The sequence below is a fragment of the Hordeum vulgare genome, chromosome 3H (assembly GCF_904849725.1).
Source record: "Hordeum vulgare subsp. vulgare chromosome 3H, MorexV3_pseudomolecules_assembly, whole genome shotgun sequence".
NCBI lineage: Eukaryota > Viridiplantae > Streptophyta > Magnoliopsida > Poales > Poaceae > Hordeum > Hordeum vulgare.
Genome location: NC_058520.1, coordinates 83,339,290 through 83,365,431, shown reverse-complemented (window position 1 = coordinate 83,365,431; position 26,142 = coordinate 83,339,290).

Sequence of the window (26,142 nt, the reverse complement as noted above, 5' to 3'; positions counted from 1 at the left end):
GTCACGTGAGCCATGATATACAACACAAATATATTCAAAGTGGACTTAGACTATGTTTCAAGATAATTAGAGTTTAACTTAATCAAATTACTTGCTAAACTCTCACTCAAAAAATACATCTCTCTAGTCATTTGAGTGGTTCATGACCCACTTACACTAGCTCAAGTCCGATCATCACGTGAGTTGAGTATAGTTTCAGTGGTAAGCATCCCTATGCTAATCATATCAACTATATGATTCATGATCGACCTTTCGGTCTCATGTGTTCCGAGGCCATGTCTGCACATGCTAGGCTCGTCAAGCTTAACCCGAGTGTTCCGTGTGTGCAACTGTTTTGCACCCGTTGTATGTGAACGTTGAGTCTATCACACCCGATCATTACGTGGTGTCTCGAAATGACGAACTGTAGCAACGGTGCACAGTCGGGGAGAACACAATTTTGTCTTGAAATTTTAGTGAGAGATCACCTCATAATGCTACCGTCGTTCTAAGAAAAATAAGGTGCATAAAAGGATTAACATCACATGCAATTCATAAGTGACATGATATGGCTACCATCACGTGCTCCTTGATCTCCATCACCAAAGCACCGGCACGATCTTCTTGTCACCAACGCCACACCATGTTCTCCATCAACGTGTCGCCATCGGGGTTGTCGTGCTACTCATGCTATTACTACTAAAGCTACATCCTAGCAAAATAGTAAACACATTTGCAAGCACAAACGTTAGTTTAAAGACAACCCTATGGCTCCTCCCGGTTGCCGTACCATCGACGTACAAGTCGATATTTATTTATTTCAACATGATCATCTCATACATCCAATATATCACATCAAATCGTTGGCCATATCACATCACAAGTATACCCTGCAAAAACAAGTTAGACGTCCTCTAATTTTGTTGTTGCATGTTTTACGTGGTGACCATGGGTATCTAGTAGGATCGCATCTTACTTACGCATACCAGGTAGATGAGTTCTCCGGCAGCGTGACACGCTCTGGAGGTTGGTGGTGATCTAATCTCAGCAGGGCTCTGCCCGAGCTCCGCACAAACGCGATCTAGAGGTAAAACCGTGGAGGTATGTGGTGGGGCTGCCGTGGCAAAAGTTGTCTCAAATCAGCTCTAATAGCTCCATATATATAGGAGGAGGGGAGGGGAGGCTTGCCTTGAGGCTCAAGGAGCCCCAAGGGCTGCGCCACCAAGGGAGGAGGAGTCCTCCTCCAATCCTAGTCCAACTAGGATTGGAAGGTGGAGTCCTTCTCTCCTTTCCCACCTCCTCTTTTTTTTCTCTTTGATTTTCTATCTATGGCGCATAGGGCCTTCTTGGGCTGTCCCAGCAGCCCACCAAGGACTGGTGCGCCACTCCCAAGGCCTATGGGCTTCCCCGGGGTGGGTTGCCCCCCGGTGAACACCCGGAACCCATTCGTCATTCCCGGTACATTCCCGGTAACTCCGAAAACCTTCCGGTAATAAAATGAGGTCATCCTATATATCAATCTTCGTTTCCGGACCATTCCAGAAACCATTCCGGAAACCCTCGTGACGTCCGTGATCTCATCCGGGAATCCGAACAACATTCGGTAACTAACCATATAACTCAAATACGCATAAAACAACGTCGAACCTTAAGTGTGCAGACCCTGCGGGTTCGAGAACTATGTGGACATGACCCGAGTGACTCCTCGGTCAATATCCAATAGCGGGACCTGGATGCCCATATTGGATCCCACATATTCTATGATGATCTTATCGTTTGAACCTGAGCGCCAAGGATTCATATAATCCCGTATGTCATTCCCTTTGTCCTTCGGTATGTTACTTGCCCGAGATTCAATCGTCAGTATCCGCATACCTATTTCAATCTCGTTTACCGGCAAGTCTCTTTACTCGTTCCATAATACAAGATCCCGCAACTTACACTAAGTTACATTGCTGGCAAGGCTTGTGTGTGATGTTGTATTACCGAGTGGGCCCCGTGATACCTCTGCGTCACACGAAGTGACAAATCCCAGTCTCGATCCATACTAACTCAACGAACACCTTCGGAGATACCCGTAGAGCATCTTTATAGTCACCCAGTTACGTTGCGACGTTTGATACACACAAAACATTCCTGCGGTGTCAGTGAGTTATATGATCTCATGGTCATAGGAACAAATACTTGACATGCAGAAAACAATGGCAACAAAATGACACGATCAACATGCTACGTCTATTAGTTTGGGTCTAGTCCATCACGTGATTCTCCTAATGACGTGATCCAATTATCAAGCAACAACACCTTGTACATAGTCAGAAGACCCTGACTATCTTTGATCAACTTGCTAGCCAACTAGAGGCTTGCTAGGGATAGTGTTTTGTCTATGTATCCACACATGTATATAAGTCTTCATTCAATACAATTATAGCATGGATAATAAACGATTATCTTGATAAAGGAATTATAATAATAACTATATTTATTATTGCCTCTAGGGCATAATTCCAACGTTGGGATGGATGGGCCCACCTGATGGACTCCTAGAACCCATCCGTCAAGCCCGGTATAGTGCCGGAAATGCCAAAAACTTTTCCGGAGTTCAAAAACCACTTTCCTATATATCAATATTTACCTCCAGACCATTCCGGAGCTCCTCGTGATGTCTGTGATCTCATCCCGGACTCCGAACAACCTTCGGTCACCAACATACATAACTCAATAATAGTGAAACGTCATCGAACCTTAATTGTGCAGACCATGCGGGTTCGAGAACTATGCATACATGACCTGAGACACGCTCCGGTCAATAACCAATAGCGGGACCTGGATGTTCATATTGGCTCCTACATATTCTACGAAGATCTTTATCAGTTGAACCTCTATGTCAAGGATTCAGTTAATCTCGTATAACATTCCCTTTGTCCTTCGGTATGTTACTTGCCCGAGATTCGATCATCGGTATATCTATACCAATTTGAATCTCGTTATTGGCAAGTCTCTTTACTCGTTCTGTGATACAAAATCACATGACTAACTATTTAGTCACATTACTTGCAAGGCTTGTTGTGATGTTGTATTACCGAGTGTGCCCTGAGATACCTCTCCGTCATACGGAGTGACAAATCCTAGTCTTGATCCATGCTAACACAACGGATACCTTCGGAGATACCTGTAGAGCACCGTTGGGGTAGCAGTCGTCGGCGGCGGGGACCTCCATCTCCTGGGCTCCAACATCTGGTCGCAGCAACGGATCAAGGGGACAAGGGGGGAGCAAAGCAGCGGTGAGTACTCATCCAAAGTACTCGCAAGTCTTACATCAGAACTATTCTAATTATGCATCAGTATCAAAGAAGGGGGTTATATGTGGACTGACTGCAGCAATGCGAGAATAGAGAGAGGAGGCCTAGTCATGGGCCCAGTTCCCCTCCGCGCTCCTGCACGATGCGAGGGCGGCCGACGTCAGTCCTAGCATCCCTTAATCACAAGCGCAATGCATCTCGGGACCACTCGGGCGCACGCCACTACGATTGCTGACATCTGAAAAGCTTCGGCTGATACCGCGACGCCGAGTACCCATAATTCTTCCCGCGTAGCCGGTTAGTGCGAAAAGGTCTCCGACCAACCCAGATCAAATACCCAAATCCATTAACATTTTTAATTAGGCCAGCAACACAGTCTCACGGGAATCCACCCGTCTTACAACTAATCACCAATGATCCCAGTAACATGGTCGAGTAACTATGTGGTTGTAACATCGGGGGGAATCCGAGGTATCACCCTCGTTGGATTCCGAACGATGTACCCATCAAGGTGGGCTTAGAGGAATCACCCTCGGGGGTCCCACACTTGCGGGGTTGCACGACAGAGGCTTCATCGGGAATGGTGAAAGAGGAATCACCCTCGATAACCATGACCGACTAGCTATACTACAGAGATATCATCAGGAGTACTTAGCGAGGTGTCACCCTCGGTACCCGATAGTATCCCTGTAGCTTCGTACAACGAAGCGGGTGTATGTGCTGTGTCGGGTCTGGCTCGTCGATCAGAGATCGAGATTTGAAAACAAGCGGGGCAACTGAACTACGGGGTCAGAGAAAATTTGAAAACAAGCGGGGCAACTGAACATACGGCATCTAATACATCTTTTGTTTTATTTTCATTTAACTCTTAGCACTCTCATCTCTCTGTTAACACAGAGACACAAAACAACTCTCTGCTCTAACTCAACATAGAAGAACACCTTCTTCAAATCCTCCTACCGGTCACTACCGTCAACGGATCGGAGTCCCGTTTGCCGGAACGGAACCGGGACGGTGAGGGGAACGCGACGGTGGGAGGTGCCCGAGGAGGGGCTCACCAACGTTGACGGGTGGGCCCGGTGAAGCTGGAGTTCGCGGGAAGGGGCGGAGGAGACGGCGTGGAGGCGTTCCCGGAGGCGGTGAAGACGGATCCGGCGAGGTGGGTCGCCGGAGAAAACCTCCCAGAGGTCGGGGCCGGCCGGATGGTCGGCGTGGTGAGGAGAAGGGGGGGGGGGGTCTCCCTGCCTGGTCCCTCCTGGACCGAGCAGGAGGAAGGGGCCGGCGAGACGGGTGATGTTGGTCGGCCGACGGGGCTCCTTGGGGGCCTCGGCCGACGGGGGGGGGGGGGGGGACACCAGGAGGGCTCGGTCGACCAGGGAGGCAGGAGGGGCCGACGGGAGGTTCCTCTCGGCTCGAGGTGAGAGGAGCCGAGGGGAGGAGGGGCAGGGGGGCCGCCGGCGGGAGGACCTGGAAGGGAGGAGGCGAGGTGGGAGGGAGAGGGAGGCCGAACTGGGGGTTGGGGCTCGGTGGGAAAATCGGGAGGAGGGAGAGTCGTGGGGGAGGGGGCTCTGTCGTGGGGAGGGGAGACGAGAGAGGAGGGCTGTCGGTGGGGGTGGGGCCCCCCACGAGGGGAAGGAGCCCCCTGGCGGCGGCGCAAGGGGGAGGGAGGGAGCGAGGCAGGGGAGGGGTTGCCTCGCCTAGGGTTTGAGGGGAGGCGCGGGGTCGGCTGGCTGTGGCCTGGCCGGCTTGGCCTCTAGGCCTAGTTGGGCCAGGTGGGGGGGGGGGGGGTTCGGTTGCTTGTTTTTTTTGTTTTACCATTTGTTTTGCTTTGCTTTGTTTTCCTTTTCTATTATTTCTTCTTTCTAATTTTTTTTAATTTATTTTATGTCTTTTGTCATTATTATTTTTAATGGTTTCTTTCTTTAATAGTTAATATGACTTTATAAATATAATCATCTTTTGTTTTCAATTTCTGAATCCAGATAGAAATTCAATGCGGGTCAACGACGGTAATTCTCGATGATGTGGCATCAGTTGCGGGTTATCACTGTAGCTTAATTACAATATTTATACAATTCTCCCCTACTAACAAGAATTCTCGTCCCGAGAATTAAGAGGTAGAGGGAAAGAGCCCGGGGTATTCATCACGAAGATGATCCTCGCGTTCCCAAGTGGCTTCATCTTCAGAGTGATTTGACCACTGCACCTTAAGGAACTTGGTGACCTTGCGACGAGTCTTATGTTCAGCTTGGTCGAGAATGCGGACCGGATGCTCTTTATAAGAGAGGTCTTGTTGTAGCTCAAGCATATCGTGATCCACCGCTCGAATAGGGTCCTTGAAGCAGCGACGGAGCTGAGAAACATGGAAGACATCGTGAACCTGAGAAAGGTTCGCCGACAGTTCCAATTGATAAGCCACTCTTCCACGCCTTTCGAGAACAGTGAAAGGACCAATATAACGAGGAGCTAACTTGCCCTTTATTCCAAAACGGTGTGCACCTCTCATTGGTGTGACACGAAGATAAGCCTTTTCGCCAGGTTGATAGACCATATCTTGATGATGACGGTCATACTGACTCTTCTGACGAGACTGAGCAGCCTTCAGATTTTCATGAATAATGCAGACTTGATCTTCGGCATGTTGAATAATATCCGGACCGAAGAGTGATCGCTCCCCAGTTTCTGACCAATTCAGAGGAGTTCGACACCTTCGCCCATGCAATACTTCGAAAGGGGCCATCTTCAGACTAGCTTGATAGCTATTGTTGTAAGAGAACTCGGCATACGGAAGAGATTCCTCCCATTTCTTACCGAAAGAAATGACACAAGCTCGAAGCATGTCCTCGATAATTTGGTTGACTCGTTCAACTTGTCCCTGGGATTGAGGATGAAATGCAGTGCTGAAGGACAGATGATTCCCCATAGCCTTATGAAAACTTTCCCAGAATTTTGAAGTGAACAAGCTGCCACGGTCCGAACTGATTACCAACGGAATACCGTGAAGTGAAATAACTCTTGACATATAAAGATCTGCCAGCTGACTATCATTAATTGTTTCTTTGACGGCCAGGAAATGTGCAACTTTGGACAGTCGATCAATGACGACAAGAATAGCATCATTACCTTTCTGAGATCTGGGAAAACCAGTGACAAAGTCCATTTCAACATGGTCCCATTTCCACTCGGGAATAAGATAGGTTGCAGAGTTCCAGCAGGCTTTTGGTGTTCTGCTTTGATACGCCGGCATATATCACATTCTGCCACATAGCGTGCAATGTCTTGTTTCATATTGGGCCACCAGAATCTTTGCCGGATGTCTTGGTACATCTTGGTACTACCCGGGTGAATAGACAATGGTGTGTCATGAGCTTCTTCCATCACCTGCCAGTCATCCTGAGATTTTCCTTCTTATTTGGGACGAATAGGCGACCCTTGAAATACAAGGCGCCACCTTCATCAACAGTGAAAAAGGAGGGTTTACCCTTCGCAATATAGCTCTTAATCCTGTCGACATCATCGTCAAAGTCTTGCAGATTCTTTATGGAGCTCACAAGATCTGGTTCAACCACTAGGTTACTGAGGGAACCCTGATTAAGAACACGAAGGTTCATCTTTTGACACTCTTCAGGAGGGGGAACAAGGTAACCCTGTGGAACAATGTGGAGGTTCAGCTTACGGAATTCCTCTTGCAGACGATCGTGAACCTGATGAACCTGGAGGTGGTTGCAGTATGACTTGCGACTTAAGGCATCAGTCATTACGTTGGCCTTGCCAGGGGTATATGATATACTACAGTCAAAATCTGCTATACGCTCCATCCATCTTTGTTGACGCAGGTTCAGCTCCGGTTGAGTGAACAAGTACTTCAGACTTTGATGGTCAGTGTACATTTCACAGCGATTACCGACAAGGTATTGTCGCCATTCCTTCAATGCATGAATGACTGTGGCAAGCTCGAGATCATGAACTGGGTAGTTCTCTTCATGAGCACGCAGTTGGCGTGAAGCATAAGCGATCACTTTGCGATCCTGTATTAGGACACAACCTATTCCTTGACGAGAAGCATCACAGTATATGACGAAATCCCTTTTCGTATCTGGAGGAGCAAGTACTGGAGTGGACGTCAGTTTGTCCTTGAGCGCCTGGAAACTTTCTTGACATTTATCAGTCCATTCATACTTAACACCTTTGTGAAGCAGGTTGGTTAAGGGCTTCGCAATCTTGGAGAAGTTCTCGACGAATCGACGGCAATAGCTGGCGAGTCCGAGAAAACTTCTGACTTGCTTGACATTCTTCGGGGGAGTCCAGTCAAGAATAGCTTGAATTCGTTCGGGGTTGACCGCAATACCATCCTTGGAAATCAATGACCAAGGTAAGTCACTTCGTCTAGCCAGAACTCACATTTGGAATACTTCGCATAGAGTTTATGCTCCCGAAGCTTATCCAGTACAAGACGAAGATGTTCAACATGCTCTTCTTTGTTCTTCGAAAACACCAAAATATCATCCAGATATACCACGACAAATTTGTCGAGGTAGTCCATGAATATATAATTCATCAATCGAGAGAAGGTTGCCGGTGCATTGGTTAAGCCAAAGGACATGACGGTGTACTCGTATGATCCATATCGAGTAACAAAGGCGGTCTTTGGAATATCCTCCTTGCGAACACGGATCTGGTGGTATTGTTGGGGAACGTCGCATGGGAAACAAAAATTTTCCTACGCGCACGAAGACCTATCATGGTGATGTCCATCTACGAGAGGGGATGAGTGATCTACGTACCCTTGTAGGTCGTACAGCAGAAGCGATTAGAGATCGCGGTTGATGTAGTGGAACGTCCTCACGTCCCTCGATCCGCCCCGCGAACAATCCCGCGATCAGTCCCACGATCTAGTACCGAACGGACGGCACCTCCGCGTTCAGCACACGTACAGCTCGACGATGATCTCGGCCTTCTTGATCCAGCAAGAGAGACGGAGAGGTAGAAGAGTTCTCCGGCAGCGTGACGGCGCTCCGGAGGTTGGTGATGATCTTGTCTCAGCAGGGCTCCGCCCGAGCTCCGGAGAAACACGATCTAGAGGAAAAACTATGGAGGTATGTGGTCGGGCAGCCGTGAGAAAGTCGTCTCAAATCTGCCCTAAAAGCCCCATATATATAGGAGGAGGGAGGGGGACCTTGCCTTGGGGTCCAAGGGAACCCCAAGGGGTCGGCCGAGCCAGGGGGGATGACTCTCCCCCCCCAAACCGAGTCCTACTTGGTTTGGTGGGAGGGAGTCCTTCCCCTTCCCCACCTTTCCCTTTTTTTTTCTTTCCTTTGATATTTTCTTTCTTGGCGCATAGGGGATTGGTGGGCTGTCCCACCAGCCCACTAAGGGCTGGTGTGACCCCCCCAAATACCTATGGGCTTCCCCGGAGTGGGTTGCCCCCCTCCGGTGAACTCCCGGAACCCATTCGTCATTCCCGGTACATTCCCGGTAACTCCGAAAACCTTCCGGTAATCAAATGAGGTCATCCTATATATCAATCTTCGTTTCCGGACCATTCCGGAAACCCTCGTGACGTCCGTGATCTCATCCGGGACTCCGAACAACATTCGGTAACCAACCATATAACTCAAATACGCATAAAACAACGTCGAACCTTAAGTGTGCAGACCCTGCGGGTTCGAGAACTATGTAGACATGACCCGAGAGACTCCTCGGTCAATATCCAACAGCGGGACCTGGATGCCCATATTGGATCCTACATATTCTACGAAGATCTTTTATCGTTTGAACCTCAGTGCCAAGGATTCGTATAATCCCGTATGTCATTCCCTTTGTCCTTCGGTATGTTACTTGCCCGAGATTCGATCGTCAGTATCCGCATACCTATTTCAATCTCGTTTACCGGCAAGTCTCTTTACTCGTTCCGTAATACAAGATCCCGCAACTTACACTAAGTTACATTGCTTGCAAGGCTTGTGTGTGATGTTGTATTACCGAGTGGGCCCCGAGATACCTCTCCGTCACACGGAGTGACAAATCCCAGTCTTGATCCATACTAACTCAACTAACACCTTCGGAGATACCTGTAGAGCATCTTTATAGTCACCCAGTTACGTTGCGACGTTTGATACACAAAAAGCATTCCTCCGGTGTCAGTGAGTTATATGATCTCATGGTCATAGGAATAAATACTTGACACGCAGAAAACAGTAGCAACAAAATGACACGATCAACATGCTACGTCTATTAGTTTGGGTCTAGTCCATCACGTGATTCTCCCAATGACGTGATCCAGTTATCAAGCAACAACACCTTGTTCATAATCAGAAGACACTGACTATCATTGATCAACTGGCTAGCCAACTAGAGGCATGCTAGGGACGGTGTTTTGTCTATGTATCCACACATGTAAATGAGTCTTCATTCAATACAATTATAGCATGGATAATAAACTATTATCTTGATACAGGAATTATAATAATAACTATACATTTATTATTGCCTCTAGGGCATAATTCCAACAGTCTCCCACTTGCACTAGAGTCAATAATCTAGCCCTCACATCACCATGTGAATTACATTGTAATAAATCTAACACCCATACAGTTCTGGTGTCGATCATGTTTTGGCCGTGGAAGAGGTTTAGTCAGCGGGTCTGCTACATTCAGATCCGTGTGCACTTTGCATATATTTACGTCCTCCTCCTCGACGTAGTCGCGGATGAGGTTGAAGCGTCGTTTGATGTGTCTGGTCTTCTTGTGAAACCTTGGTTCCTTTGCTAAGGCAATGGCACCAGTGTTGTCACAGAACAAGGTTATTGGATCCAGTGCACTTGGCACCACTCCAAGATCCGTCATGAACTGCTTCATCCAGACACCCTCCTTAGCCGCCTCCGAGGCAGCCATGTATTCCGCTTCACATGTAGAATCTGCTACGACGCTTTGCTTGGAACTGCACCAGCTTACTGCACCCCCATTAAGAATAAATACGTATCCGGTTTGCGACTTAGAGTCGTCCGGATCTGTGTCAAAGCTTGCATCGACGTAACCTTTTACGGCGAGCTCTTCGTCACCTCCATACACGAGAAACATCTCCTTAGTCCTTTTCAGGTACTTTTAGGATATTCTTGACCGCTGTCCAGTGATCCACTCCTGGATTACTCTGGAACCTGCCTGCCATACTTATGGCCAGGCTAACATCCGGTCTAGTGCACAGCATCGCATACATGATAGAGCCTATGGCTGAAGCATAGGGGACGGAGCGCATATGCTCTCTATCTTCATCAGTTGCTGGGCACTGAGTCTTACTCAATCTCGTACCTTGTAACACTGGCAAGAACCCTTTCTTGGATTGTTCCATTTTGAACCTCTTCAAAACTTTATCAAGGTATGTGCTTTGTGAAAGTCCTATCAGGCGTTTTGATCTATCCCTATAGATCTTAATGCCTAGAATGTAAGCAACTTCTCCTAGGTCCTTCATAGAGAAACTTTTATTCAAGTAACCTTTTATGCTCTCCAAAAGCTCTACGTTGTTTCCAATCAGTAATATGTCATCCACATATAATATTAGAAACGCCACAGAGCTCCCACTCACTTCTTGTAAATACAAGATTCTCCAGCCACTTGTATAAACCCAAATGCTTTGATCACCTCATCAAAGCGTTTGTTCCAACTCCGAGATGCTTGCACCAGTCCATAAATGGATCGCTGGAGCTTGCACACCTTGTCAGCATTTTTAGGATCGACAAAACCTTCGGGTTGCATCATATACAACTCTTCCTTAAGGAAACCGTTAAGGAACGCCGTTTTGACATCCATCTGCCAAATTTCATAATCGAAAAATGCAGCTATTGCTAACATGATTCTGACGGACTTAAGCATCGCTACGGGAGAGAAAGTCTCATCGTAGTCAATTCCTGGAACTTGTGAAAAACCCTTTGCCACAAGTCGAGCTTTATAAACGGTCACATTACCGTCAGCGTCCGTCTTCTTCTTAAAGATCCATTTGTTCTGAATAGCCTTGCGGCCCTCAGGTAGTATCTCCAAAGTCCATACTTTGTTCTCATACATGGATCCTATCTCGGATTTCATGGCTTCTAGCCATTTGTTGGAATCTGAGCCCACCATTGCTTCTTCATAATTTGCAGGTTCATTGTTGTCTAACAACATGATTGTCAAGACGGGATTACCGTACCACTCTGGAGCAGCGCGTGATCTCGTCGACCTGCGTGGTTCAACAGAAACTTGAACTGGAGTTTCATGATCATCATCATTAACTTCCTCCTCAACCGGCGTCGCAATCACAGGGGTTTCCCCTTGCCCTGCGCCACCATCCAGAGGGATGAGAGGTTCGACAACCTCGTCAAGTTCTATCTTCCTCCCACTCAATTCTCTCGAGAGAAACTCCTTCTCGAGAAAAGTTCCGTTCTTAGCAACAAACACTTTGCCCTCGGATTTGAGATAGAAGGTGTACCCAACTGTCTCTTTTGGGTAGCCTATGAAGACGCATTTTTCCGCTTTGGGTTCCAGCTCTTCAGGCTGAAGCTTTTTGACATAAGCATCACATCCCCAAACTTTAAGAAACGACAACTTTGGCCTTTTGCCATACCACAGTTCGTATGGTGTCGTCTCAACGGACTTCGATGGTGCCCTATTTAAAGTGAATGCAACTGTTTCTAATGTATAACCCCAAAACGATAACGGCAAATCAGTAAGAGACATCATAGGTCGCACCATTTCTAATAAAGTACGATTACGACGTTCGGACACACCATTACGCTGTTGTGTTCCAGGCGGTGTTAACTGCGAAACAATTCCACATTGTCTTAAGTGAGTACCAAACTCGAAACTCAGATATTCACCCCCACGATCAGACCGTAGGAACTTGATCTTCTTGTTACGATGATTTTCTACTTCACTCTGAAATTGCTTGAACTTTTCAAATGTTTCAGACTTGTGCTTCATTAAGTAGACATAACCATATCTACTCAAATCGTCAGTGAAGGTGAGAAAATAACGATATCCGCCGCGTGCCTCCATGCTCATCGGACCACACACATCGGTATGTATGATTTCCAACAAGTCACTTGCACGCTCCATTGTTCCGGAGAATGGAGTTTTAGTCATCTTGCCCATGAGGCATGGTTCGCACGTGTCAAGTGAATCAAAGTCAAGTGACTCCAAAAGTCCATCAGCATGGAGTTTCTTCATGCGCTTTACACCAATATGACCCAAGCGGCAGTGCCACAAAAATATGGCGCTATCATTGTTTACTCTAACTCTTTTGGTCTCAATGTTATGTATATGCGTATCGCTATCGAGATTCAATATGAACAATCCTCTCACATTCGGTGCATGACCATAAAAGATGTTACTCATAGAAATAGAACAACCATTATTCTCAGACTTAAAAGAGTAACCGTCTCGCAATAAACAAGATCCAGATATAATGTTCATGCTCAACGCAGGCACTAAATAACAATGATTTAAGTTCATCACTAATCCCGAAGGTAGTTGAAGTGACACGGTGCCGACGGCGATTGCATCAACCTTGGAACCGTTTCCTACGCGCATCGTCACTTCGTCTTTCGCCAGCCTCCGTCTATTCCGCAGTTCCTGCTTCGAGTTGCAAATGTGAGCAACAGAACCGGTATCGAATACCCAGGCACTACTACGAGAGCTGGTTAAGTACACATCAATAACATGTATATCAAATATACCTGATTTTTCTTTGCCCGCCTTCTTATCTGCCAGATAATTGGGGCAATTGCGCTTCCAGTGACCCATACCCTTGCAATAGAAGCACTCTGTTTCAGGCTTAGGTCCAGCCTTGGGTTTCTTCGGCGGATTGGCAACGGGCTTGCCGCTCTTCTTCGAATTGCCCTTCTTGCCTTTGCCGTTTCTCTTGAAACTAGTGGTCTTGCTCACCATCAACACTTGATGTTCTTTACGGAGTTCAGACTCTGCGACTTTCAGCATCGCAAACAACTCGCCGGGAGACTTGTTCATCCCTTGCATGTTGTAGTTCAACACAGAGCTTTTATAGCTTGGCGGCAGTGATTGGAGGATTCTGTCAGCGATAGCTTCTTGCGGGAGTTCAATCCCCAGTTCAGCTAGACGGTTTGAGTACCCAGACATTTTGAGCACATGTTCACTGACAGACGAGTTTTCCTCCATCTTGCAAGCATAGAATTTATCGGAGGTCTCATACCTCTCGATCCGGGCGTTCTTCTGAAAGATGAACTTCAACTCCTGGAACATCTCAAATGCTCCATGACGCTCAAAGCGACGTTGAAGTCCCGGTTCTAAGCCATACAAGACTGCACATTGAACTATTGAGTAGTCCTCCTTACGCGCTAACCAAGCGTTCTTAACATCCTGATCAGCCGTAGCGGGTGGTTCATCTCCTAGCGCAGCATTAAGGACATAATCCTTCTTTCCAGCTTGTAAGATTAGCTTAAGATTACGAGCCCAGTCTACAAAGTTGCTTCCATCATCTTTCAACTTAGCTTTCTCTAGGAACGTATTAAAATTGAGGATGACACTTGCGTGAGCCATGATCTACAACACAAATATATTCAAAGTGGACTTAGACTATGTTCAAGATAATTAGAGTTCAACTTAATCAAATTACATGCTAAACTCCCACTCAAAAAGTACATCTCTCTAGTCATTTGAGTGGTTCATGATCCACCTACACTATCCCAAGTCCGATCATCACGTGAGTCGGGAGTAGTTTCAGTGGTAAGCATCCCTATGCTAATCATATCATCTATATGATTCATGATCGACCTTTCGGTCTCATGTGTTCCGAGGCCATGTCTGCACATGCCAGGCTCATCAAGCTTAACCCGAGTGTTCTGCGTGCACAACTGTTTTGCACCCGTTGTATGTGAACGTTGAGTCTATCACACCCGATCATCACGTGGTGTCTCGAAACGACGAACTGTAGCAACGGTGCACAGTCGGGGAGAACACAATTTCGTCTTGAAATTTTAGTGAGAGATCACCTCATAATGCTACCGTCGTTCTAAGCAAAATAAGGTGCATAAAAGGATTAACATCACATGCAATTCATAAGTGACATGATATGGCCATCATCACGTGCTTCTTGATCTGCATCACCAAAGCACCGGCACGATCTTCTTGTCACCGGCGCCACACCATGATCTCCATCATCATGATCTCCATCAACGTGTCGCCATCGGGGTTGTCGTGCTACTTATGCTATCACTACTAAAGCTACATCCTAGCAAAATAGTAAACGCATCTGCAAGCACATATGTTAGTATAAAGACAACCCTATGGCTCCTGTCGGTTGCCGTACCATCGACGTGCAAGTCGATATTTCTATTACAACATGATCATCTCATACATACAATATATCACATCACATCATTGGCCATATCACATCACAATCATACCCTGCAAAAACAAGTTAGACGTCCTCTAATTTTGTTGTTGCATGTTTTACGTGGTGACCAAGGGTATCTAGTAGGATCGCATCTTACTTACGCAAACACCACAACGGAGATATATGAGTTGCTATTTAACCTCATCCAAGGACCTCCTCGGTCAAATCCGATTCAACTAAAGTTGGAGAAACCGTCACTTGCCAGTCATCTTTGAGCAAAGGGGGTTACTCGTAACGATGAAACCAGTCTCTCGTAAGCGTACGAGTAATGTCGGTCCAAGCCGCTTCAATCCAACAATGCCGCGGAATCAAGAAAAGACTAAGGAGGGCAGCAAAACGCACATCACCGCCCACAAAACCTTTTGTGTTCTACTCGAGAAGACATCTACGCATGAACCTAGCTCATGATGCCACTGTTGGGGAACGTCGCATGGGAAACAAAAATTTTCCTACGCGCACGAAGACCTATCATGGTGATGTCCATCTACGAGAGGGGATGAGTGATCTACGTACCCTTGTAGATCGTACAGCAGAAGCGATTAGAGATCGCAGTTGATGTAGTGGAACGTCCTCACGTCCCTCGATCCGCCCCGCAAACAATCCCGCGATCAGTCCCACGATCTAGTACCAAACGGACGGCACCTCCGCGTTCAGCACACGTACAGCTCGACGATGATCTCGGCCTTCTTGATCCAGCAAGAGAGACGGAGAGGTAGAAGAGTTCTCCGGCAGTGTGACGGCGCTCCGGAGGTTGGTGATGATCTTGTCTCAGCAGGGCTCCGCCCGAGCTCCGCAGAAACACGATCTAGAGGAAAAACTATGGAGGTATGTGGTCGGGCAGCCGTGAGAAAGTCGTCTCAAATCTGCCCTAAAAGCCCCATATATATAGGAGGAGGGAGGGGGACCTTGCCTTGGGGGTCCAAGGGAACCCCAAGGGGTCGGCCGAGCCAGGGGGGAGGACTCTCCCCCCCCAAACCGAGTCCTACTTGGTTTGGTGGGAGGGAGTCCTTCCCCTTCCCCACCTTTCCCTTTTTTTTTCTTTCCTTTGATATTTTCTTTCTTGGCCCATAGGGGATTGGTGGGCTGTCCCACCAGCCCACTAAGGGCTGGTGTGACCCCCCCAAATACCTATGGGCTTCCCCGGAGTGGGTTGCCCCCCTCCGGTGAACTCCCGGAACCCATTCGTCATTCCCGGTACATTCCCGGTAACACCGAAAACCTTCCGGTAATCAAATGAGGTCATCCTATATATCAATCTTCGTTTCCGGACCATTCCGGAAACCCTCGTGACGTCCGTGATCTCATCCGGGACTCCGAACAACATTCGGTAACCAACCATATAACTCAAATACGCATAAAACAACGTCGAACCTTAAGTGTGCAGACCCTGCGGGTTCGAGAACTATGTAGACATGACCCGAGAGACTCCTTGGTCAATATCCAACAGCGGGACCTGGATGCCCATATTGGATCCTACATATTCTACGAAGATCTTTTATCGTTTGAACCTCAGTGCCAAGGATTCGTATAATCCCGTATGTCATTCCCTTTGTCCTTCGGTATGTTACTTGCCCGAGATTCGATCGTCAGTATCCGCATACCTATTTCAATCTCGTTTACCGGCAAGTCTCTTTACTCGTTCCGTAATACAAGATCCCGCAACTTACACTAAGTTACATTGCTTGCAAGGCTTGTGTGTGATGTTGTATTACCGAGTGGGCCCCGAGATACCTCTCCGTCACACGGAGTGACAAATCCCAGTCTTGATCCATACTAACTCAACTAACACCTTCGGAGATACCTGTAGAGCATCTTTATAGTCACCCAGTTACGTTGCGACGTTTGATACACACAAAGCATTCCTCCGGTGTCAGTGAGTTATATGATCTCATGGTCATAGGAATAAATACTTGACACGCAGAAAACAGTAGCAACAAAATGACACGATCAACATGCTACGTCTATTAGTTTGGGTCTAGTCCATCACGTGATTCTCCCAATGACGTGATCCAGTTATCAAGCAACAACACCTTGTTCATAATCAGAAGACACTGACTATCATTGATCAACTGGCTAGCCAACTAGAGGCATGCTAGGGACGGTGTTTTGTCTATGTATCCACACATGTAAATGAGTCTTCATTCAATACAATTATAGCATGGATAATAAACTATTATCTTGATACAGGAATTATAATAATAACTATACATTTATTATTGCCTCTAGGGCATAATTCCAACAGGTATCCCAATCTCAAGTAGAGCTTAGAGAAAACGGTGGAACCAACAAGTTGATCATACAAATCATTTATCCGAGGGAGAGGATATTTGTTTTGAATAGTGGCCTGGTTGATAGGACGATAGTCTTGAACCAATCGATTTGTCCCATCCTTCTTCTTAACAAAGAGAGAAGGTGCTCCCCAAGCAGAGGAGCTCGGACGGATGAAACCCAGACGGAGCGAGTTGTCAATTTCTTGCTTAAGTTCAAGGAGTTCATGTGGTGGCATTTTATAAGGACGCTTGGCAATAGGAGTGGTACCGGGTACCAAGTCAATGAAAAACTCGACAGCTCGAGCAGGGGGAATCCCCGGAATTTCTTCTGGAAAGACATCTTGGAATTCTCGGACCACTGGAATGTTTTCAATCCCTTCAAGAGGCGACGCATTTAATGCATTCAAAGCATACAGCCGTGCCTCAGCATTACGGACGAGATGAGCATGGTAGCTTATTAATTCATCTGAAGGGTGTAGGAGGTGGACGGTCTTGGTGGCACAAACAACCGATGCCGTATGAGCTTTCAACCAGTCCATCCCCAGTATGAGATCAATGTTGGAAGAACTTAATAGCATGGGAGAGACAAAGAATTCCAATCCTTCAATTTCAATGGGGACATTGGAGCAGACCATGGAGGGTCGGCATTGGCCCGAGGGGGTGTTTACCACTATTGGGACGTTCATCTCTTCGTACTTAATGCCATGCATGAATGCAAAACTTTCCGACATAAAGGAATGCGATGCTCCTGTATCAAACAATACAGAAGCAGGTACTGAGTTAACGAGAAGTGTACCCATCACGGTAGTAGGCTGGTCTTGAGCTTGACCCATATCAATGTTGTTGGCCTGACCACGAACATAAGCAGGCTTAGCGTTTAAGTTGCGGTTCTGGTTGTTGCCACTGCCAGTTGCGGGAAGTGTCAGCTGATTCGGATTCTACCTGCAGTCTCTAGCACAGTGACCTGGACGGCCACACTTGAAGCACAGCCCGTCCTCAGGACGGGAAGGAGGAACTCGAGGCGGTGGAGCTGGAAGCCTCGGCTGCCTAGGTGGTGGACGAGGCAGGCGAGGTGCAGCATAGGACGGCCTCGGAGCAGGAGCAGGGGCATGGTACATGTTGTTGGGAATCTAGATCTTCCGCTTCTGTGCAGATGAGCCCGAAGATGAGCCCATGTCACGGTTGCGCTTGCTGCTATCTTTGTATTCCTGCAGACCAGTCTCAACCTGAATAGCCTTGTTCACCAGGGTGGCGAAATCAGCATAGTCCTGAACGAGGAGTGTCATCTTGATATCAGGGTGGAGGCCTTCACGGAACTTCTCCTGCCTGCGTGCATCAGTCGCAATTTCTTCTTCGGCATGGCGAGATAATTCCAGAAATTCCCGCTGATAAGCATCCATAGTCTTGTTGCCCTGGACCAAGTTGCGGAACTCACGCTTCTTCCGGTCCATGATTCCCTGGGGAATGTATCGAGCACGGAAAGCAGCCTTGAACTCTGCCCAAGTGATGATAGTTCCATCGGGCTGAGAGCGCCTGTGGCTATCCCACCATTGAGCAGCGGGACCCTTCAGAAAGTAGGCGGCAAAGTTGACATAGCTCGCCAGGGGCACATTGGCAGACTCCAGCTCATAAGAAATGTCACGGAGCCAGTCATCAGCATAAAGAGGCTGAGTTGAGCTGCGGTAGATCGCAGGGTTGAGACGGCAGAAGTCTTGCAGTGTCACGCCTTGCGGTTGGTTCATGTTCGGCCTTTGGAACTGATCCATGAGCCCTTGCATAAACTGGCGGTTCAGCTCAAACTGTTGGATCATCCCCGCCATATACTCAGGAGGCGGGGGTGGTGCATCGTTGGCAAGGGCACGCGGGCGGCCAACTGGTCTAACCATCCTGTTAAATATTTAGTAGGGGTAGTTTAGCTTAAAGTAATTGCAAAGGCATCGCATGCATTCATGAAGTAATTAAGCATAATGAAAGGGAAATGCGATAGATACTCCATAGTAGTTGAGTTCGACATATAGACCCATACATAAGTTCGATTACAGACTAACGATTACAAATTCGAAATTTGGCGATAGCCCGGACGCATTAGACGATACCCTGGACTCACTAGGTGGCGCGCAGGCACGCGGTGGAAGAGTACCACAACGAGATGTAGCGATAAGGCTACATCAACGTCGGAGAGGACGATCGAATCCTGGTAGCTGGCGGTGATAGAAGGTAGGGATGGGGCCCTGTGTCCCGTTGTGACTCTGGTGAGGATACCGCATCCAGTCGAGGAGCTGAGGTCCAAGTGCAGGGGTTCTACCCCCAACATCAGTCCACTCGAGAGCTGATGGTAGCTCTGTCCTGCTCGGCTCGCGGATGCGCATAGGGGGAACCCTCGGGCAGTGTGATGGCTGCAGCTCTGTCAACGCATCGTAAAGACGAGCACGCGTAGCATACAGCTCCACAGTCAGAGCTCAGAAAGCACGATCCATTGCCTCAGTGTACTGCACCATAACCCGCGCGTTGTAGCGACGCGTCACGTAGGGGGCGCAGACAGCGATGTAGGACTGGTCGCTGCGCTCCCGAACGTCAGAAGCGTATGCAGTGAGATCAGACCCAGTCTCATCCCCAACAGGAGCATGCGGGATGTATCTGAAAGGGCTCTCCTCCAGGTGAGGGTACGCAACACGGAGACGGGTGATGGCGATGTAGGCCGCATCATGGACGGCCATCTCGACCGACACTCCAATACCACAGAAGACGTGGCGCTCGAGGGTCTTGCCGCCCCTCTGGTCGAAGATGCGAACCTCAGCCTGGTACTGGTACTGGTTGTACTCGCGGAAATCCTCGAACACAGTGTACTCGGGGTACCAGCGATATCCCAGCCTAGTCAGGAGATCAACCAAAATGGCCGGGAACCCAGTCGTCTCACTGGCCTGTGTTAGGCGCACGTGCTGTCTTGCGGGACGCATCTGAAAACAAGATTGACGGATATCAATGACAGTGTGTGTAATACATATTCAGGAGAAAAAGAGTAGATAGTCCAGCGCTCCGGGTCGATGTGATTCGAGAACCTAATGTTAGAGTTAGTAAAATCTTTGCCCCGAAAGAGAAGAGAGAGTAGAGCCGAGAGTATAGGAAAGGAGTAAAATATACTAATACCACCCAATTGAGATGTGGGCCCGTAAGCCACAACATCAGTGTTAGTAAAGTTTTTCAAACACTAGACTCAACTTTGGCTAAGGAGTTGGAAAGGGGGCTACCTACAGGCAGTCGACTCTGATACCAACTTGTGACGCCCTCGATTTAATCGTATGCTAATCATACACGCAAATGCGTACGATCAAACCCAAGGACTCACGAGAAGATATCACAACACAACTCTAGACACAAATAAAATAACATCAGCTTCATATTACAAGCCAGGGGCCTCGAGGGCTAGAATACGAAAGCTCGATAAACACACGAGTCAGCGGAAGCAACAATATCTGAGTACAGACATAAAACATGGGGTGCCTTAGAGAAGGCTAGCACAAAAGATACAACGATTAAACGAGGCGAAGCCTCCTGCCTGGGAACCTCCTAACTACTCCTGATCATCAGCGGCCTCCACGTAGTAGTAGGCACCGTTGGGGTAGCAGTCGTCGGCGGCGGGGACCTCCATCTCCTGGGCTCCAACATCTGGTCGCAGCAACGGATCAAGTGGACAAGGGGGGAGCAAAGCAGCGTTGAGTACTCATCCAAAGTACTCGGAAGTCTTACATCAGAACTATTCTAATTATGCATCAGTATCAAAGAAGGGGGTTATATGTGGACTGACTGCAGCAATGCGAGAATAGAGAGAGGAGGCCTAGTCCTAGCGAAGACTAGCATCTTCAGGGTCTTGCAGCAATAGACGAGAGTAGAACAGGGGTAAAACATTAATAGTCATATTGTTGCAGCAATATTAAAGTGAGGTCACGCCTAAAGATCCTCCCTCGACTCCCTGTGAGGAAGCAATCCCGAGGAAAACTAAATCCAGTTAAGTAACAATTGTAGTTGTATAAGATCGGGGCACAACTCCAAGTCGTCCTGTAACCGTGGACACGGCTATTCGAATAGTTAATTTTCATCCCTGCAAGGGTGCACCACATGTCCCGTCACGCTCGATAACACTCTGGCCGGACATACTTTTCTGGGTCCTGCCCGGCCTCTGAATATCGACACGTCGTAGCCCCACCTAAGACTAATCAGAGAGGCCAGCCCGCCGGTCTAAATCCTAAGCGCAAAGGGTTCATGGGCCCAGTTCCCCTCCGCGCTCCTGCACGATGCGAGGGCGACCGACGTCAGTCCTAGCATCCCTTAATCACAAGCGCAATGCATCTCGGGACCACTCGGGCGCGCGCCACTACGATTGCTGACATCTGAAAAGCTTCGGCTGATACCGCGACGCCGAGTACCCATAATTCTTCCCGCGTAGCCGGTTAGTGCGAAAAGGTCTCCGACCAACCCAGATCAAATACCCAAATCCATTAACATTTTTAATTAGGCCAGCAACACAGTCTCACGGGAATCCACCCGTCTTACAACTAATCACCAATGATCCCAGTAACATGGTCGAGTAACTATGTGGTTGTAACATCGGGGGGAATCCGAGGTATCACCCTCGTTGGATTCGGAACGATGTACCCGTCAAGGTGGGCTTAGAGGAATCACCCTCGGGGGTCCCACACTTGCGGGGTTGCACGACAGAGGCGTCATCGGGAATGGTGAAAGAGGAATCACCCTCGATAACCACGACCGACTAGCTATACTACAGAGATATCATCAGGAGTACTTAGCGAGGTGTCACCCTCGGTACCCGATAGTATCCCTGTAGCGTCGTACAACGAAGGGGGTGTATGTGCTGTGTCGGGTCTGGCTCGTCGATCAGAGATCGAGATTTGAAAGCAAGCGGGGCAACTGAACTACGGGGTCAGAGGGGATGACTGCTCCACCTATACTAGGCATTTTGAAGGTACAGGACTGAAAGTAGCAGTTCATCAAAAACAGGCTATGCATCAGATATAGGAGCTAACTACAACAGTAGCAAAATACTAATGCAAGCAGTAGGAAGAAAGACATAGGCCATATAGGAATGATCAAGGGGGGTTTGCTTGCCTTGCTGCTCTGCGGCAAAGGACTGATCGACAGGGTCGTAGATGTACCCGGCAGCAACGTCAGTCTCGGGGTCTACCGGTAAAAAGAGGGGGAAGAAACAATAAATAATAGCACCGATGCAACACAAAGCATGACATGGCAAGATGCAGGCTAGACATGAGGTAATGCAACAACAACCGTCATAGATGGGTCGGAAGAATATCTGACGATATTTTCCGGGTCTCGGGCTACTACCGGTTATACTGGAAACGATGGAAAGGTTCCATGTTTGCTATGCTAGGGACGCGTGACAGACGAACGGGCCGTGTATCCGGGTTCGTCTCGTTCTGCTGATCAACTTTCATGTTGAAAATATTTTGATCTGACTTACGGATTATTTAATATTAATTTTTAAAGTTTTATTCAATAATTAGGAATTAAAAATAGATTTGAATAATTTAATAAAAAGCTATTATGATGTCAGCATGATGTCATGCTGACATCAACAGTTGACTGGTCAACTCACCAGCGGGTCCCGAACGTCATAGGCACAAATTTTAATTAAGATTAAATATTAATTAGTTAGATTAATTTAGTGGGGGGACCCACGTGACATACTCTAATTATTCTAATTATCCAATTAATTAATTTAACTAATATATCTATTTATTTATTTAATAAAAACATTAACATTATCTTTTTTTTAATTATCGCGTGGGGCCTCCCTGTCATAGACAGCGGGTGCGTTGGCCCCACCGGTAGGTGACCTTAGGCCAAATACTCGATTTTAATCACAGATACATAATCGTGCAAATATCGTATTCCTCCAAATATCTATATACGCAAATACATACATCGCATCTCATACATACATACATACGGCATCTAATACATCTTTTGTTTTATTTTCATTTAATTCTTAGCACTCTCATCTCTCTGTTAACACAGAGACAGAGAACAATTCTCTGCTCTAACTCAACATAGAAGAACACCTTCTTCAAATCCTCCTACCGGTCACTATCGTCGACGGATCGGAGTCCCGTTTGCCGGAACGGAACCGGGACGGTGAGGGGAACGCGACGGTGGGAGGAGCCCGAGGAGGGGCTCACCAACGTTGACGGGAGGGCCCGGTGAAGCCGGAGTTCGCGGGAAGGGGCGGAGGAGACGGCGTGGAGGCGTTCCCGGAGGCGGTGATGACGGATCCGGCGAGGTGGGTCGCCGGAGAAAACCTCCCGGAGGTCGGGGCCTGTCGGATGGTCGGCGTGGTGAGGAGAAGGGGGGGGGGTCTCCCTGCCCGGTCCCTCCTGGACCGAGCGGGAGGAAGGGGCCGGCGAGACGGGTGATGTTGGTCGGCCGGCGGGGCTCCTTGGGGGCCTCGGCCGACGGGGGGGGGGGGGACACCAGGAGGGCTCGGTCGACCAGGGAGGCAGAAGGGGCCGACGGGAGGTTCCACTCGGCTCGAGGTGAGAGGAGCCGAGGGGAAGAGGGGCAGGGGGGCCGCCGACGGGAGGACCTGGAAGGGAGGAGGCGAGGTGGGAGGGAGAGGGAGGCCGAACTGGCGGTTGGGGCTCGGTGGGAAAATCGGGAGGAGGGAGAGTCGTGGGGGAGGGGGCTGTGTCGTGGGGAGGGGAGACGAGAGAGGAGGGCTGTCGGTGGGGGTGGGGCCCCCCACAAGGGGAAGGAGCCCCCTGGCGGCGGCGCAAGGGGGAGGGAGGGAGCGAGGCAGGGGAGGGGTTGCCTCGCCTAGGGTTTGAGGGGAGGCGCGGGGTGGGCTGGCTGTGGCCTGGCCGGCTGGGCCTCTAGGCCTAGTTGGGTCAGGTGGGGGGGGGGGGTTCGGTTGCTTGTTTTTTTTGTTTTACCATTTGTTTTGCTTTGTTTTGTTTTCCTTTTCTATTATTTCTTCTTTCTAATTTTTTTTTAAAATTTCTTTTCTTTCTTTTGTCATTTTTATTTTTAATGCTTTCTTTCTTTAATAGTTAATATGACTTTATAAATATAATCATCTTTTGTTTTCAATTTCCGAATCCAGATAGAAATTCAATGCGGGTCAACGACGGTAATTCTCGATGATGTGGCATCAGTTGCGGGTGATCACTGTAGCTTAATTACAATATTTCTGTAGCAAAAGTCGAGGATGTCACAATCTTGCAAGTTGTAGTCACCTACTATGTGTTATGACCCGGCAACCCTGGAGTGACAATAGCCGGAACCACTCCCAGAGATGACCATAGTATGAGGAGTTCATGTGTTCACTATGTGCTAATGCTTTGTTCCGGTTCTCCATTAAAAGGAGACCCTAATATCCCTTATTTTCCATTAGGACCCCGCTGCCACGGGAGGGATGGACAATAGATGTCATGCAAGTTCTTTTCCATAAGCACGTATGCCTAAATACGGAATACATGCCTACATTACATTGCGAACTGGAGCTAGTTACATATCAGCCTATGTTATAACTGTTACATGATGAATGTCATCCGACATAATTATCCATGATGGGGTCATAGTCCTAGGGTAGGGTCATAGGCCTGCCCTACATGTCCTACCCAAGGACTACCCCACATAAAGGACAGGACCTTAAGTCAACCCCGACTGAAGTAAGGAGCCCCCATTATCCAGTCGGTAACATGCCCAAAATCATCCAGTCGGAGGCTAGCATTCGGATGGCACCAGGCCAACCGACTGGATACACTCGGTATGTCGTAACGTCTCTGGAGGGAAACTGCCGTACGTTTCCGGGTGCGTTTATTAGCATTTAGAGCATACGTTACCTGTAACGTATGCATTCAATCACCACTACTCCACCCCTGAGTCAGAACCGTTGTGGAGGGCAGCACACTCTATATAAGCCGCCCCCCACTAGTCAAGAGGTTAGAAAATCACTGTATTCCATATTACACTCGGTAACAAGCTCCGAGAGCACTGAGACGTAGGGCTGTTACCTCCACCGCAGAGGGGCCTGAACTCATACAACCTCGCCGTAGCTAGGACTCTGCCCATCTCATTCGTACCCTACACATCTACTGTCAGGCTTATACCCACGACAGTTGGCGCCCACCGTGGGGCAGGCGTCTAAGCGACTTCTGGCGAGTTTGCGACTACTTCCTTTCGTCATTTCGTCTGGTGGAGATTCAAGTATGGGTCGCCAGATCCTCTTCGGCGTTCTCTCCTTCACCATCGACGACTCGGCGTGGCTTTGGGATGCGCCTCTCAACGTCGAGATGCTTCCCCGTCGTGGGGCCACGCACTTCCGTGCTGGCGCTCGTGGCGTTCTCCTTCTCCAACAATCGACTCCATTATCGATGTGCACCTCCGTTGTGCGCCGCAACAAGCAGTCTCACAGTCCACGTCTCCAACGTTGGGTGCAACATGCCCGAGCGTGTCAGATCACGTCCTCTCAGGTGGCAGTTCTGGAGTCTGTTGTGGTTGCCCCGCGTTCCCAGTGCTCGGGCTCGGTTCCGACTGAGCTCCCTTCCGAGTACGCGGGTCGTGGGCCTGCAGCAGAAGTACACATGGCCAACTCCCACGAAGATCCCCGTCAAGCCGACCGAGGCGAAATCGGCGAAGCATCCGGTGCACGCCGTCCGCCTCGTCGTTCTGCCAGTCGGCACACTCGGCGGAGCAACGTGGAGTTGTTCCGCACACCTCTCCTCAACTTGGCCGCGGCTGCCCAGATTGCCGATTCCCTCCAGCCGATTGATTTAGAGGCAGGAAGGGGAATCGAGCAAATCCTAGCCCTGTTGCGCACGGCGCAACAGCAGAATTCGGCAGTCTCTCAGTCACACAATCGGATCCACAATAGTTCCGTCCATGCAAACACGCATCGATCGGTTCACAGCCCTGGTTCTCATCAGCATCGCCGCTGCTCGCGCACCCCTCCGCGGGGTGGGCCCTATGGGTTCCGACATCATGTTGACCGGCGTTCGGTTGACGACACTTACGACCCAAGACCCGACGCGAGGGGGCGAATCGCCCAGCGAAGAGTCGACAGGGGTCGAGCCCACCGCGATGGTCGCGATATGGATCGTCCGAGTGGAAGCAGGACCATCGTGTCCGGCCCCGAGTGTTTTAGTCGAGCCATCCGCTCG